General features: G+C 35.5%; 1 pseudogene across 1 annotated transcript; it reads left to right on the top strand.

Moving 5' to 3' along the window:
• The first annotated feature begins 13,443 nt into the window (after nucleotides 1-13,443).
• Nucleotides 13,444-13,955, top strand: LOC308259675 (ubiquitin-conjugating enzyme E2 N-like; annotated as a pseudogene). The gene has a single exon. The product of its transcript is annotated as a ubiquitin-conjugating enzyme E2 N-like (transcript).
• The last annotated feature ends 2,276 nt before the right edge of the window (nucleotides 13,956-16,231 follow it).

Genomic DNA, 16,231 nt, shown 5'->3' with positions numbered 1-16,231 from the left:
CTATTCCTTAATTGATGTTGATTCCTGAAATCACCTCAGTTATCTTCAACACAATGAAAAGTATTTTTTAAATATTATAATCTTAATCTTATCCTTTCATTCGCTTAAAATTGCATATGAAGCATCTACTTGTGTCAAGTTAGCTGCTATAGATGTTTGAATTACCAGTAAGATTAAGATAGGTTCCCCAGCCTCGAGTGATCTGATACATAATGATGGAGTCAAGCAATTAAAAAACAACTCAACAAATGTCAGAGTGAATACATTGATTGGTTCCCGCCTTGAATTCACAGTGCTGAAATCTCTAAACCAACTGAGATTTGGGAAGGCTTCTCAGAGAAAGCAATGTTTCAGATGAGTTTAAAGGAAGAAGGAGAGAAAAATCTCCAATGGTAAGGGAATCCATGAGAAGATACACCATGTATAAAATCACAAAATTATATTACCCATACCAAAGACTCACTTGAGGAAATTTATTTATGTACTAGTTTGTAGAATAAATTGCAAATTTAAGACAACAAAGCAAAAGACACTATTAGTTGTCAGTGCTATCGCTTTAAAACAATGATTTTCACTCTTCCTCTTCCCAATTACATATTCCTCACTTCCAATGAACATCTTCACCATAAGAGCCTTTGCATTCCCATTTCTCAGACCATTATGCTCATGATCATGCTAATGTTCTCTAAGATGGCAGATGATTTCTGTACACCTCTCCTCTTTCCTTTCTGAACCCTGGCTAGAATCATCTTTCCATGAACATATTTCTACCCATTGTCTCCTCAAGACAATTTATTATCTTTCTATAATGAAACCTATACTTTCACAGCATCTAACCATGATCCATCCAGACCTGCTTCTATATTTTTAAATATTAATTGCAGCAGCACCCACTTCCCAGTGCCAAAACCTGTATTCATTTCCTAGAGCTACTGTAAAAAATATATATGTATTTAAAGCACCCACTTTTGTTCAGGCCTATCAAATAAGTAGCACAAACAAATCAGAAATTGTTTTTCAGAGTTCTGCATGCTGAGAATTAAAAATCAAGGTATCAACAGTGGAAGTTCCTTAAAAGACTATGAAGAAAGGAGATATTCTAGGCCCCCCACCTTGTCTTGCAGATGAACAACTGTGTTAATATGTCATTCTCCCTGTATACAAATTTCTAATTCCATTAAGGATGCCAACCCTACTGGATTGGGATCCACCCTCATGACCTTATCTTAATTTAATCAGTGCAAAGACTGTATAATCCAAATCATGTCACATTCTGAAGCATTACAGGTAAGGCACAAAATATAGAAAAATATACACATTTGAGGGGAAATGAGTAGAATGCTTGTTTCATGTGACATGATGTATGACCAATTACTACCACACTCTCAGATATGCCACCAACTCACTTTAACCTCCTTTATATGTTTAACTTGGGTATTCCTCCTTTTCTTCACCTACAAGTACTTAGATCAATATGAAATTGCCTGTCTTCATGACTATCTCTCCTAATTTTCTTTTTTTTAATTTTTTTAAATTTTTGTGGTACTGGGATATAATCCAGAGGCATTATACCTCCGAGCTACAGCCCTAGCACTATTTTTTATTCTTTATTTTTGAAACAGGGTCTCACTGAGTTGCAAAGGGCCTCACTAAGTAGCTGAGGCTGGCTGTGAACTGTGATCATCCTGTCTCAGCCTCCCGAATGCTGGAATTACAAGCGTGTTCCACAAAACCCAGCTTTCTCCTAATTTTCAAATTGGTATTTGCAACTATTTCACTGACATCTCCAATAACATATGCATTTAGCACTTATAAAAGTTCATTTTTAATTTTTCATGATAAATTTATTTATTCTTAGGTTTTCTATATCTAAAAAACGGTACCTCCTTCCATGTAACTGTTAAGGCTAAGTTATTATAGTGTGCTTCACTCTTTTATTCTTTCATGACACTAATTCATATGTTGAATAAATCCTGTTCACTCTGACTTTATAATATATTGCAAATATGATCATTCTTTCTATATCCTGTTGCATCCCTGATGTACTACTAGCTTCCTGACAGGTCTACCTACTTTTATTTTGGCCTCCAACAAACCAATTTCCTGAAGGAGCACAAATGAGCCCTTTGAATCTTACTTATATAAGTCTTTTCCTCAACACCCCTACAGGAGATTTCTAACTTATGCTCAAAAAGTCTGTTCTCCCTCTCTTGATCTACATGATGGTAGATGACTAGAATCCAGGGAACCTGCTCAAATTCTTCTCTTGCAATTCCCTATGTTATTCTGCTCAAGTCGTTTTACTATATTTGAAACATCCATACTGATTTTCCATCTCTTTAATTTTATTTATTCTTAATTTAATATGTTATTCTTTACTAGATGCTAATTTCAGAGACCAGAAGCAGATATCACAACCTCTAGAATTATGGTAAATATTGTACAAAAGAGTATAGGATCTTCAAATTTTATTGATTTATTCAACCATTATATGATAGTAGAGAACCTACCTTTTGTCATGTCAATCAAATAAAGTGGATTTCCAGTTAGTGTCCACCCACTTCTTTAGGGTCTGGATCTATACCAGGAGCCAAGTCATCAGAAAACAGAAATCTTGGTGCTGAAATAAGAATCACCTTTTCACCAGGATCCTCTGCTTTTCCTGATGGAAGCAAAATTCTGGAGGGTATAACATGGTTTCTGACTTGATTTTTAATAATTTAAGTATATTTATTTATTTATTTTTATGGTACTGATGATTGAACTCAGAGGCATTCACCTTTGATCTACACCCCCAGGCTGACTTTCTTTCTTCTTTGGAAATAGTTTTGCTAGGTTGATGAAAGTCTCACTACTTGCCAAGACTGTCCTCAAATCTGTGATCACCCAATATCAGGCTCCCAGGTATAGGGATTACAGGTGTGCACCAACACATCCTGGGTAGTTTAAATATATCTATGGCAACTATAATATGTAAGCAGACTAGCTACTTTGTGCCAACATAATTTTTTTCAGTATTTTATAACAAACTCAAGTGATGCAATTTTCTGTGCAATAAAAGTTCACATGCTTGCAAAGCCCAGTTTCCACTATGAAGTGTTAAATTCTTACCTTTGTAATCTTGTATACAAGAATATTTAAAAGAATATTCTTCCCTTTAAAGTTCTGAAAATTCCCTTCTCCATCAAATACGTACACAAAAGTCAAAAGGCTGTATTGATCCTGAGCATATATTTGTAATTACATATCGATGTCCATTTTATCCAAAGTGTATACATATTGCACAAAATCTTTACTTACATTGTAGATTCATTTCAAATTATTTCTCTGGTGTAAACAGAAAAAAATAAAAATTATGTAATAGGATAGTTTGTAGGAAATGCAACTAAATCATACGTATACATGAGAAGACAGTAACTAGACTTTTTAACAAAAGTTTTCTGTATGTACTCTGTCATCACTTCAGTAAAGAGTAGCCACCATTCAGCTTTTTTAGCTAATCTCCTTTTATATTGATGTGGCCAAATACATATATTTGAGAATTGAAGAGGACATTATTGTGCTTTTTTCAGATCATGCTTTAATTGTGATAAAGTTTCTTCTGAAATAATTATACCAGTTACTAGATGAATAATGTCTTCTATCTGACCAGGGCAAAGATGACTGAAGACTTTATACCTTAAAAAAATTACTCATGGATTCCCACAGCTGGAATATGTCCAAGAGTGATTCTTACTTAATTATATTCACTGGGATTTTGAACAAAATTTTAAAAGAACACCAGTATGTAAAAATGCCTTCAGGTCAATTATATAATGGAAGTCAAAAAGAGACTACAAGGGGAAAAGTAATTTTAGAAACATTCTCGGACAAATGGAATTCAAGAGTATAATATGAGCTCAGTTTATTTTCCTAATGAAGATGAGGATACCAATTTTTCCTCTGTTTTGCCACAGAAATTTTTCCATTCATCTAACACTCAATAGTTTCCCACTGTTAGTTTTGTATTGAAGATAATTTTTAAAAATTTATATAGTTACAGTAGCTATTTATATATTTATGCATTACTTTTAAACTTTAAGATCATCTATTTAATATTCTATGCTATTACCTAGAGATATCAATAGTTAATAAAAGAAGAAAAAATAAAAATTAGCCCTAACTACAATGAGTTTATGTATAGTAATAGTCACAAAATAATAATGGTAAAAACTAAAAATAGTAATTGTACTCTGTGATCCTTGTTTATAAGACAAGCAGCAGGTATTGTGCAGGAAAATAGGAGTGAGATACTCCATGAATATGGTAATTACAGAAGGTCCTTTTAAAGATAATATTTAAGCTGAAGTCCAAAGAATGTGAAGCACTGTTACATGAGGGAATATCCAACATTGAAAATACCTGGCTAATGTAAGACATTGAATGTTCACTCTACTTGAGGGAAAAGGGAAAGAGAGAGAACAGAGCAAAGTTGAAGACATGGATAAGAAACAAACCCTGCAGGGCATTATAGAACCCAGGCACTTTGGCTTTTATTTAAAGTTAGTTGCAACTTAAAGTGAGGAGGATTTCCAGTTACTGATCCAACAAAAGTCCTCAACAAACTGTTAGAAAACCAAATCTAACAATGTATATAAACAATTATATACCTTGATTAACTGAGATTTATCCCATGTATGCAAGGCCAGCTCAACATTCAAAAGGCATAAAATGTAATGTATTAGAACAGAGGATAAAGAAGGAGAGTAGCAAAGTTATATCAATAGTGGCATAAAAGGCATGTTTTAGTCAGCTCTCCTATTGCTGTGACCAAAGTACCTGACAGGAACAACTTAGAGGAGAAAAGGTTTTTGGGGGCTCATGGTTTCAGAGTTTTAGTTCATAGATCAGGCTCTGATGTATGAATGGTGGCAGAAGAAGTAACATTATACATGGAGGGATACTTTTCTCACATCATGGAGAACTGAAGCAAAACGAAACTGTGGAGCGGGCTCATGGGTATGTATGGTCCCCAAGACCACACCCTCAGTGACCTGCCTCCTTGAGCCACCCACAACTGCCTATGTTATGAACCAGTAAATTCATTCAACTTATTAATTCATCAATTGATTTATCTACTGATGAAATTATACCCTCATGACTCAATTATTTCACTTCTGAACATTTTTATATTGCCAATACATTAGCTTTATTAAATTTTTCTTCCAAAAACAAAAATGGTGCACCACCATCTCTTAGGTTTCTCTATTTCCTACAAGAAAAGTGATAGCACTTTTATCCCTTATTGTGTTCTATATGTATTTTTTTCTGGCTGATTTTAATGTTTGTCCTATATTATTGACTGAGTAATTTGACTAGGATGAGCTTTTCTATAGTTTTTTCTATTTTTTTAACTTGAACTTTATGCACCTTCTCGAATCTAAGCTTACATAGTCTTTGTCAAACTTAAGAAATGTCCTTTAGCAATCAGGGAGATGCAGATCAAAACCACCCTGAGATTCCCCAATTGGAATGGCAGTCATCAAGAAATCAAGCAACAATAAATGTTGGTGAGGATGTGGGGAAGTAGGAACTGTTCCACACTGTTGGTGGGATTGCAAATTAGTACAGCTGTTTTGGAGATCAAGGTAAAGATTCTTCCAGAAAACTGGGGATGGATCCACCATATGATCCAACTATACCACTCCTGAGTATCTTTCCAAAGAGACTGATATTAAAATACTACATATATGCATATTCATGTTTATAGCAGCAAAATTTATAATAGCCAAATTATAGAAGCAACATAAGTGTCCATCACAAAATGAATGGATTACAAAGTTATGGGATATACAATGGAATTCTACTCAGCAATAAAGAAGAACAAAATTATAACATTTTCAGGAATATAAATGGATGGACCTGGAGAACATTATGTTAAATGAGACTAGCCAGTCACAGAAAGTGGAGGGTCAAATATGAGATACAAGAGGGACTTTAGATAACAAAAAAGAAATAGTAATGGAGCCACGGAGGTGAAGTAGGGAAAGGAAAGAAGAAAAATTCATGAAGGAAACACTTCCATTGACATTATGTATACGTGTGAGAACATCACTACCAATCTGAATACCCTGTATGGGGAAGGGAAGGGATAGGGAGGGAATCAGGAGAAAGTTCATCAACGTCTGTGGGCATGTGTGTCCCCATCACACCCTAACTATGAACTACATTATGATTTAAGAGTATAGTATGCTACTCAATGTATTTTTTTTTTTTGGTGGTGGTACTGGGGTTCCTGGAAGCCCTTCTACCTCCGGGATCCACTCCCAGACCTATGTTTTTATATAAATTTTTGAAACAGGGTCTCTTAACGCCAGCACGACTGGCTTCCAACCTGCGCGATCCTCCTGTCTCCGCCTCCCAAGCTCAGGGATTACAAGCGTGCGCCACCACGCCCAGCTTACTCAATGTATTTTAAAGAAGGAAAATGTCCTCCAGAAACCCCAATTATAAATTTATTAGGCCAAGCTGTTCTACAACTCAATGATGTGTGTTCTTATTTACACTTTTGTGTGTGTATGTGTGGCCCTGAAGATTGAATCCAGGGACATTCTACCTCCGAGCTACTCACCCAGCCCTATTTTATTTTTATTTTGAAACAAGGTTCTCCAGGTTAATGAGAGTCTATTTGCTCAGGAGGTCCTTGAACCTATGATCCTCCTGTCTCAGCCTCCCAAGTAGTGGGATTAGAGTGGTGTGCCACCACGTTCAGCATCATTTATAACTTTTTATATTTTTATTGTGAATATTTAAGTGCTTGTTTGATAATATCTTCCTATATAATATCTAATGTTCTATCAATCCCATTCACTAATTTTTTACATCAAACATTGTCTTTTGTCTCTCTTTACAAGTTTGGCTTGGGTAATCTTTTATCTTCCATGTTTCTATGTAGTTACTGGAAAATATATAATATAATTATAATTATTTTTACTATCCTATGTGATATTACTAGTATGTGTCAATCCTGAGTAAGTTTTAATTGATTTGTAATTATCCTACTTTTTTCTGTTAGATAAATGTATTTCTATTTTTTTATTTTTTATTGGTGGATTGTATTCATACATCATAATGAGATTTTTTTAAAAAAATGTGTGTAGACACATACATGCAAAGCCCAGTTAGCCCCTACCCATCCCATTCCCTCCCCATCCCTCCTTCCCATGCTTGGCTTAGTGGTATACATCAGTATATTTGTTTAAGTACATTATGTGCTTTAGAGAGTTTCCTTCTTCCACCTTCCCATCCCCTCAGTTTTGCTGCCTTATTTGCTCCTCTATAGGATCTCCTTTTTCATCTAGAATTCCTCCTGTTAACCATTTCTCCTTAGCTTTCACATATTAGAAAAAGCATCCAATTTCTTATTTTTCATGACTGACTAATCTCAGCATAATGTCCTCTAATTCCATCCATTTCCCTGAAAAATGATGTAAATGAGTTTTTTTTATGGCTGAGTAAAATTCCATTGTGTACATATCCCACAGTTTTGTAATCCATTCATCTGTTGATGGACATCTTGGCTGGTTCCACAGTTTGGCTATGGTGAACTGTGCAGCTATGAACATAGATATGTATGCATTAGTTTGGCGGTTTGGTTTACTTTCTTTTGGGTAGATACCCAGAAGTGGTATTGCTGGATCGAATGGTAGATTTGTTCCCATTCTTCTGAGGATTCTCCATACTGTTTTCCAAAGTGGTTGCACTAATTTGCAATCCCACCAACAATGTTTTAGAGTTCCCACTTCTCCACATACTCTCCAGCATTTGTTGTTGTTTGTGTTTTGAACGATTGCCATTCTAGTTGGAGTTAGGTGAAATCTCAGGGTAGTTTTGATTTGCATCTCTCTGATTGCCAATGATGTTGAGCATTTTTTTCATGCATTTATTGGCCATTTGGATTTCTTCTCTTGTGAAGTGTCTATTTAGTTCACTTGCCCATTTTTTAATTAGGTTATTTGTTTTTTTAGTGTTGAGGTTCTTGAGTTCTCTGTATATTCTAGATATTAGTCCTCTATCAGAGGAATAGGTGGGGAAAATCTCCCATTATGTTGGCTCTCGATTGAGGTTCCTGACAGTTTCCTTGCCTGAACAGAAGCTCCTCAGTTTCATGCAATCCCATGTATTGATTCACCTATTAGTTTCTTGTGCCTTTGGGGCCTTGTTGAGAAAGTGTTTATCTGTGCCTATGTGTTGCATTATTGGACCTATGCTCTCTATAAGGAGCCTGAAGGTCTCTGGTCTAATTTCCAAGTCTTTGATCCATCTTGAATTGACTCTTGTGCAGGGTGAGAAAGTGAGATTTATTTTCATTTTTTTTTTGCATATGGTTAACCAGTTTTGCCAACACCATTTGTTGAACAGGCTATCTTTCTTCCAGTGTATGTTTTTGGCCCCTTTGTCAAAAAATCAATTAGCTGTAAGTGTGTGTATTTGTTTCTGAGTCTTCAATTTTGCTTCATTGGTCTATGTATCTGCTTTTGTGCTAGTACCATGCTGTTTTTATTAGAGTGACTTTGTAGTATAATTTAAAGTCAGGTATTTTAATTCCTCTTGCATGGTTTTTGTTGCTGAGAACTACTTTGGCTTGGCTATTCTGGTTTATTTTTTGATGTTGTTCCAAATGAATATAAGGACTGATTTTTCTACATCTGTGAGAAATGATATTAGTAATTTAATGGGTATTGCATTAAATCTGTAGATCACTTTTGGAAGTATGGCCATTTTGATGATATTTATTCTGCCTATCCGTGAACATGGAAGATCTTTCCATATTCTAAGATCTTCTTTGATTTCTTTTTTCAATTTTTATAGTTTTCTTTGTAGAAGTCTTTTACTTCCTTGATTAAGTTTATTTTAAGTATTTTATTTTTTTTTGTGGGAGATCCTGAGTGGAAGTGTTTTCTGAATTTCTTTTTCAGTGGATTTATGGTTGGTGTACAGAAAAGATTCTGATTTTTTAATATTGATTTTGTATCCAGAAACTTTGCTGAATTTGTTGATCACTTATATAAGCCTATTGGTTGAGTGTGTTTGGTCCTCTAAGTATAGTATCATGTCATTTGAAAATAATGAAAGTTTGAGTTCTTTTTCTATTTGTACTCCTTTGATTTTCTTTTCTTGCCTTATTGCTCTGGCTAGGGTCTCAAGTACTATATTGAAAAGAAGTGGTGATAATGTACATCCTTGTCTTGTTCCTGTTTTTAGGGGGAATTCTCTAATTTTTTCCACATTTAATATGGTGTTGGCTGTGGGCCTATTATAGATTGTCTTTATGATGTTGAGATATGTTCCTTCTATTCCAATTCTCTGCAGTGCTTTTAGCATAAATGGATGTTGGATTTTATCAAATGCTTTTTCAGCATCTATTGTAATGATCATGTGATATTTGTCTTTGGTTCTGTTTATGTGATGAATTACATGGATTGATTTTCATATGTTGAACCAGTCTTGCATCCCTGGGATAAACCCTACTTGGTCATGGTGTATGATTTTCTTGATGTTGTTTTGCATGCATTTTGCTTGTATTTTGGTTAGCAATTTTGCATCCAAGTTCATCAAAGATATAAGCCTGCAGTTTTTCTTCTTTGTACTATCTCTATTTTATTTTGGTATTAGTGTGATATTGGCTTTACTGAATGTGTTTGGGAAAGTTCTGCTTCTCACTATTTCATGAAATAGAATGAGGAATATTGGAATTAGCTCTTCTATAAAGTTTTAATAAAATTCACTTGGGAAGCCATCTGGTCTTGAGCCAGAATATTAAAAAATTACACATAATTCTATGTGTTACATGTATTCTTCAAGATATTTAAGTTAATTCTTTTTTAATTTTTATTGGTACTTTAATGGGATACAAGATGTTGGAGGCATATATGCACACATCTCTTATCTAGCCCTTACCCAGTTCCACCCCATTTCCTTCCCCTCCCTCCTTCTCATGTTTGGCTTAGTGATTGACTTTAATATGTTTGTGAATGTATATCGTGTACATTAGGGAATTCCCCTCTTTGTCTTCACATTCCCCTCCTTATTTGCTCATCTGTAGTTTCTCCTTTTTTATCTAAGTTTCCTCCTATGACCCATTTCTTCTCTAACTTCCACATATTAGGGAGAGCATCCATTTTTTTTTTTTTTTGGTGGTACTGGGGTTCCTGGAAACCCATCTACCTCTGGGCTACACTCCCAGACCTATTGTATATATTTTTTATTTTTATTTAATTTGGAAACAGGTTTTCTTAAGCCAGCACAGCTGGCTTCAAACCTGCATGATCCTCCTGTCTCTCCCTCCCAAGCACGGGGATTACAAGCATGCACCACCACACCCGGATGAGCATCCAATTTAGATTAACTCTTTTTCTAAGGCATGTATTTAATTATTGTGTACAGCAGTATCACAGACACTGAGAATCTAGCTACAAGTTTATATTATCTTATAAAAAGAAAACAAATAAGCAAAAAATTAATAGTAAAATATACAAAATGTTAGCTAGTCAAATGTCCTAATTGTGAAAGTATACATTCGGTGCAACAGAGGAATTAGGAATGATTGAGATGGATTTTTATAAAAGTTGATCATATAAAGCCCGATAAATAAAAATTTCCCCAAATATTGAACATATACAAAGCTCTATTATTTTTACATTAAAAAATCAATGTAGTAATCCTTAAAAAGAACTACAATAATCAATCCAGCAACATAAGAAAACAAGATAACATTACTTTAGCCTAATTTATTCAACAAATGCAGACATGACCCAGTACAATAAAATCTTGTGATATAATTGATCATTTTAATACATAAAAGAATAGCATTGCATAACCCAAATAATTGTCAATAAGACATTTCAAAATTTTTTACCTTTCTCGATTATTTTAAAAGGCACAAGAAACTAAAAGGCATATCAATATGTAAGATTGCAATAAACTGAAGAGCTTCTGTACAGCAAAAGAAACTATCAAGAACCTTAATAGAGAGCTAACAGAATTAGAGAAAATTTTGGCACTACTCCTATGATGGAGGACTAATCTCTAGAATATACATAGAACTCCAACTAGAAAGGCAATCATTCAAAACACGAACAACAATAAATGCTAGTGAGGATGTGGAGAAGTGAGAACTCTAATACATTGTTGATCTGATTGCAAATTAGTGCAACCACTTTGGAAAACACTATGGAGGATCCTTAGAAGAATGGGAATGAGCCTACCATATGATCCAGCAATACAACTTCTGGGTATCTATTCAAAAGAATGGAAACCAAACTACCAAACTAATGCATACATATATGTTCATAGCCACACAATTCACAATTGCCAGACTATGAGACCAGTCAAGACATCCATCAACAGATGAATGGATTACAAAACTATGGGATATGTATACAATGGAGTTTTACTCAGTCATAAAAAAAGAACAAAATTACGTCATTTACAAGGAAATGGATGGAACTGGAGAACATTATGCTAAGTGAGATTAGTCAGTCACAGAAAGAAAATAATTATATGCCCCCCCTAATATGTGGAAACTAGGGAGAAACAGGGTCATAGGAAGAACTCTAGATGAAGGATGAGAAACAATAGATGAGAAAATAAGGAGGCCTTGCTGCGGGTGATGGGAGGTTAGGAAGAGAGAAACTCCCTAATGTACATGATGTACATTCACCAACAAATCAATGTTAATCACTAAACCAAACATGAGAAGGAGGGAAGGGGAGTGAATGGGGTGGGAACTTGGTAAGGGCTAAGTGTGTGCATGTATACCTCTACCATCTTGTACTCCATTAAGATGTATGACTACAATGCACCAATAAAAAAAATTAAAATTAAAATTAAAAATTCCATCTACTATCACCATTGTTTCATATTAGATTGGATATAGCAGCCAATATAGTTAAACAAAAGAAATAAATTAGTAGTGTTAAAATAGGAACAGAAAGAAATACTAAAAATAACAAAAATGATATATATACCAGGAAAACAAACCACCAAATAGACAGTCTTTATAAATTTAGTGCAATTAAAAACAAAGAGAAATGAGCCAGGCATGGTGGTGCATGCTTGTAATCCCAGTATTCAGGAGGCTGAGACAGAAGGGTCCCGGTTTGCAGCCAGCCTCAGCTACTTAGTGAGATCCTTTGCAATTTAGTGAGACCCCATTTCAAAATAAAGAATAAAAAATAGGGCTGGGTGTGTAACTTGGAGATAGAATGCCCCTCGGTTCCATCCTCAGTACCACAAAAAAGAAAAGAAATGGAAATCTAAATAAAGTGGAAATACAATATTTGACTTCTACATTTCCACTGAAATAAACCTGTAGTGAAGAGAACTACAAAGAAATAGTAAATTACTTTGAGTGATAGTCATATTTTAGCAAGATTAGTATTTTTTACTAGTAGTATTTTTACTTTTTGGCTCAACAGATATATAATTGACAAAAAGCAATCATACATGCTTTGGGTATACAAAGTGATGATTTGATATACAAATGCATTCTGTAATAACCAACATGATTAAGCTAATCAAGCAATACATCACCATACAGGAATAAAACTTTTTTCATTCATTTTTGAGGCTAGAACACCTAAGATATATGCTCTTACCAAATTCCAAGTACATAATACAGTGTAATAAAATACAACTACTATGCTATACATTAGACACAAAAAATAATTTATTTCACATAATGAAATTTTGTACTCCGTGACCACATGGGAACATTTAGAACACTGTATTAGGCTTCCTTGCCTACTTCTGATTTAAAAAAAAAAACTATTATATGAAAAATAAGCATGTCTTTGAAAATGCCATATTGTCCTTCTTGCTGCCATCTTTGTTGTGCCCCAACACGTTGCCACTATGCTCACTCTATGCCTTCGCATGCCACCATCTTGGTTCTGCTTTAGCATATACACTGAACAGGTACTTTTCACTATGTAGAAGGCTTTTGCAGAAATCTCCTTGTGGAAATTTCTTCACACAGCTGGCTGCCGCTGAGAAGTATGTTCAGTCTTCTGCAGCTGAAAATAAGACATCTCACCCTCCTCAACACCTTGCTTTTTTTTTTCAGTCAGACTGAACTGTACTCACAACTTCCCTGCCTTGGTTGGTTGTGCAGCAAACCAACAGCTTGATTTTGCCCCCACTCTCCAGCCCATAGCAGCTACCATACTGCTTTCTGATCCTCTAATCTGAATGTTTTAGATTCCACTTGTAAGTTATTCCATGCAATACCTGTCTTTCTGTGTCTGGCCTATACTATTTATAACAACCTCCAAATTCACCCTTGTCAAAACAAATATAAAACAAATCTTAGATATACAACAAAGAATCTAGGACTGGAGTAGGACATTTATTCCATAGCTTTACCATTTTTTGTGAGTTCTATTCTTAGCATTATTATCTATTATGTGTTCAATACATTATTTAAAAAACCAGTGGAGCCGGAGACTAGACCAGAGGCCAAACTTGGGATCTGACAAGATCATCAAGAAAACCCAGTGTTTGCTGGCAGAACCGGTTCCTGGCATTAAAACAGAACCAAATGAGAGCAACACCTGATATTTTCATGTGGTCATTGCTGACCCCCAGGATTCTCCCCTTGAGGAAGGGACTTTCAAACTGAACTGTTCCTTCCAGAAGAATATCTAATGGCAGCATCTAAAGTACGTTTCATGACCAAACTTTATCATCCTAATGTAGACAAGTTTGGAAGAATATGTTTAGGTATATTGAAAGATAAGTGGTCCCCAGCACTGCAGATCCGCACAGTTCAGCTATAGATCCAGGCTTTGTTAAGTGCTCATAATCCAGGTGATCCATTAGCAAATGATGTAGCGGAGCAGTGGAAGACCAACGAAGCCCAGGCCATAGAAACAGCCAGAGCCTGAACTAGGCTATATGCCATGAATAATATTTAAATTGATCCGATCATCAAATGTGCATCACTTCTCCTGTTCTGCCAAGACTTCTTCCTTTTATGTTTGCATTTAATGGACACAGTCTTAAAAGAAACATTACAGAATAAAAACCCAGACATCTTCAGTCCTTTGGTGATTAAATGCACATTAGCAAATCTATGTCTTGTCCTGATTCACTGTTGTAAAGCATGAGCCATGGCTAGAAGTATCGTCTTGATTGTTGTGAAGTGTTTAAAAGCAGTATCTCTCTGCTTTTATTCATTTCCCCCATCATGGTTTAAGTATAAAGCACTGTGAATGAAGGTAGTTGTCATGGTTAGCTGCCAGGGTTATGGGTGTTTTATTTTATTTTATTTTATTTTATTTTAGGGGAAAGGTGTTGTAATTTTATATGCTCCTTTCTCCCCATTTAGGGTGATCTAGCTGCATTGGGTCAACACAGCTAACTAGTTCTTTAGTGTATGCTCTCTAGCCAACTCTAACTTTATCAGACGCTGTAGGTGGATGAGCCTTGATTGTTTGAACCAGAATAAGAACATTAAGAACATCACAGACCCAGAGGAAGATGGCGACCGAGTAAAGCAGCTTCTATCAACACTGCTGATACTCTATCTCCATAGTGACAAAAATAATGCCCTACAGAGTCAGAAACTACTATCAATAGAGAAATAAAAGCTATAAATACAAAGGACAGAAAAAAGGAAGACTAGAATAATCTGAGAATCAGAAAAAAAAAGTGGCGTTTGGCCAAACTAGTTCTCAGCAACAAAAACCATTCAGGAGGAAGCACAATACCTGACTTTAAACTATACTACAAAGCCACTCTAATAAAAACAGCACGGTACTGGCACAAAAACAGATACTTAAACCAATAGAGCAGAATAGAAGACCCAGAAACAAGCTCACACACTTTCTGCCAATTGATTTTTGGCAAAGGAGACAAAAACATACACTGGAAAAAAATATAGCCTCTTCAACAAATGGTGTTGGCAAAACTGGTTAACCATATGCAGAAAATTGGAAATTAATCCCACTTTCTCACCCTGCACAAGAGTCAATGCAAGATGGATCAAAGACTTGGAAATTAGACCAGAGAGCTTAAAGCTCCTCTAAGAAGGCATAGGTCCAACACTGCAACACATAGGCACAGATAAAAACTTTCTCAATAAGACCCCAAAGGCACAACAAACCAAAAGGCAAAGCAATGCGTGGGATTGTATGAAATTGAAGAGCTTCTATTCAACAAAGGAAACTGTCAAGAACCTCAATCGATAGCCAACAGAATGGAAGAAGATTTTTGCCCACCTACCCCTCTGATAGAGGACTAATATCTAGAATATATAGAGAACTCAAGAAACTCAACACTAAAAAACAAATCATCCCATCAAAAAATGGGCAAGTGAACTAAATAGACATTTCACGAAAGAAGAAATTCAAATGGCCAATAAATGCATGAAAAAATGCTCAACATCATTGTCAATCAAAGAGATGCAAATCAATACTACCCTGAGATTCCACCTAACACCAACTAGAATGGCGATCATTCAAAACACGAACAATAACAAATGCTGGATAGGATGTGGAGAAGTGTAAACTCTAAAATATTGTTGGTGGGATTACAAATTAGTGCAGCCACTTTAGAAAACAGTATGGAGAATACTCAGAAGAATGGAAACAAATCTACCATTAGATCCAGCAATACCACTTCTGGGTATCTACCCAAAGGAAAGGAAACCAAACTACCAAATGAATGCATGTGTATCTATGTTCATAGCTGCACAGTTCACCATAGCCAAACTATGGAACCAGCCAAGATGTCCATCAACAGATGAATGGATTACAAAACTGTGGGATATGTACACAATGGAATTTTATCAGCCATAAAAAATATAATTGCAGTATTTTCAGGGAAATGGAAGGATCTTGAGGACATTATGCTAAGTGAGATTAGTCAGTCACAAAAAGTAAGGAATCAGATGCTTTCCCTAATATGTGAGAGCTAGGGTGAATGGGGTCATAGGAGAAACTCCAGGTGAAAAAAGAGATCCTATAGAAGAGCAAATAAGTCAACCTTACTGTGGGGATGGGAGGGGGAGAGGGAAACTCTTTAAAGCGCATGATGTACTTATTCATATCGAAGTCAACCACTAAACCAAGCATGAGAGGGAGGGATAGGGAGGGAGTGAGGTGGGTACTGGCTGAGGGCTGGCTGGGTGATGTGTGCATTTATGCCTACACAAGTTTTTTATCCCACTATGATGTATAAATACAATGCA

This window comes from Muscardinus avellanarius (genome assembly GCF_963383645.1).
Source record: "Muscardinus avellanarius genome assembly, chromosome: 1".
NCBI classification, from domain to species: domain Eukaryota; kingdom Metazoa; phylum Chordata; class Mammalia; order Rodentia; family Gliridae; genus Muscardinus; species Muscardinus avellanarius.
Note: the sequence above shows the minus strand (reverse complement) of the source record. Positions and strands in the feature narration are given on the sequence as shown.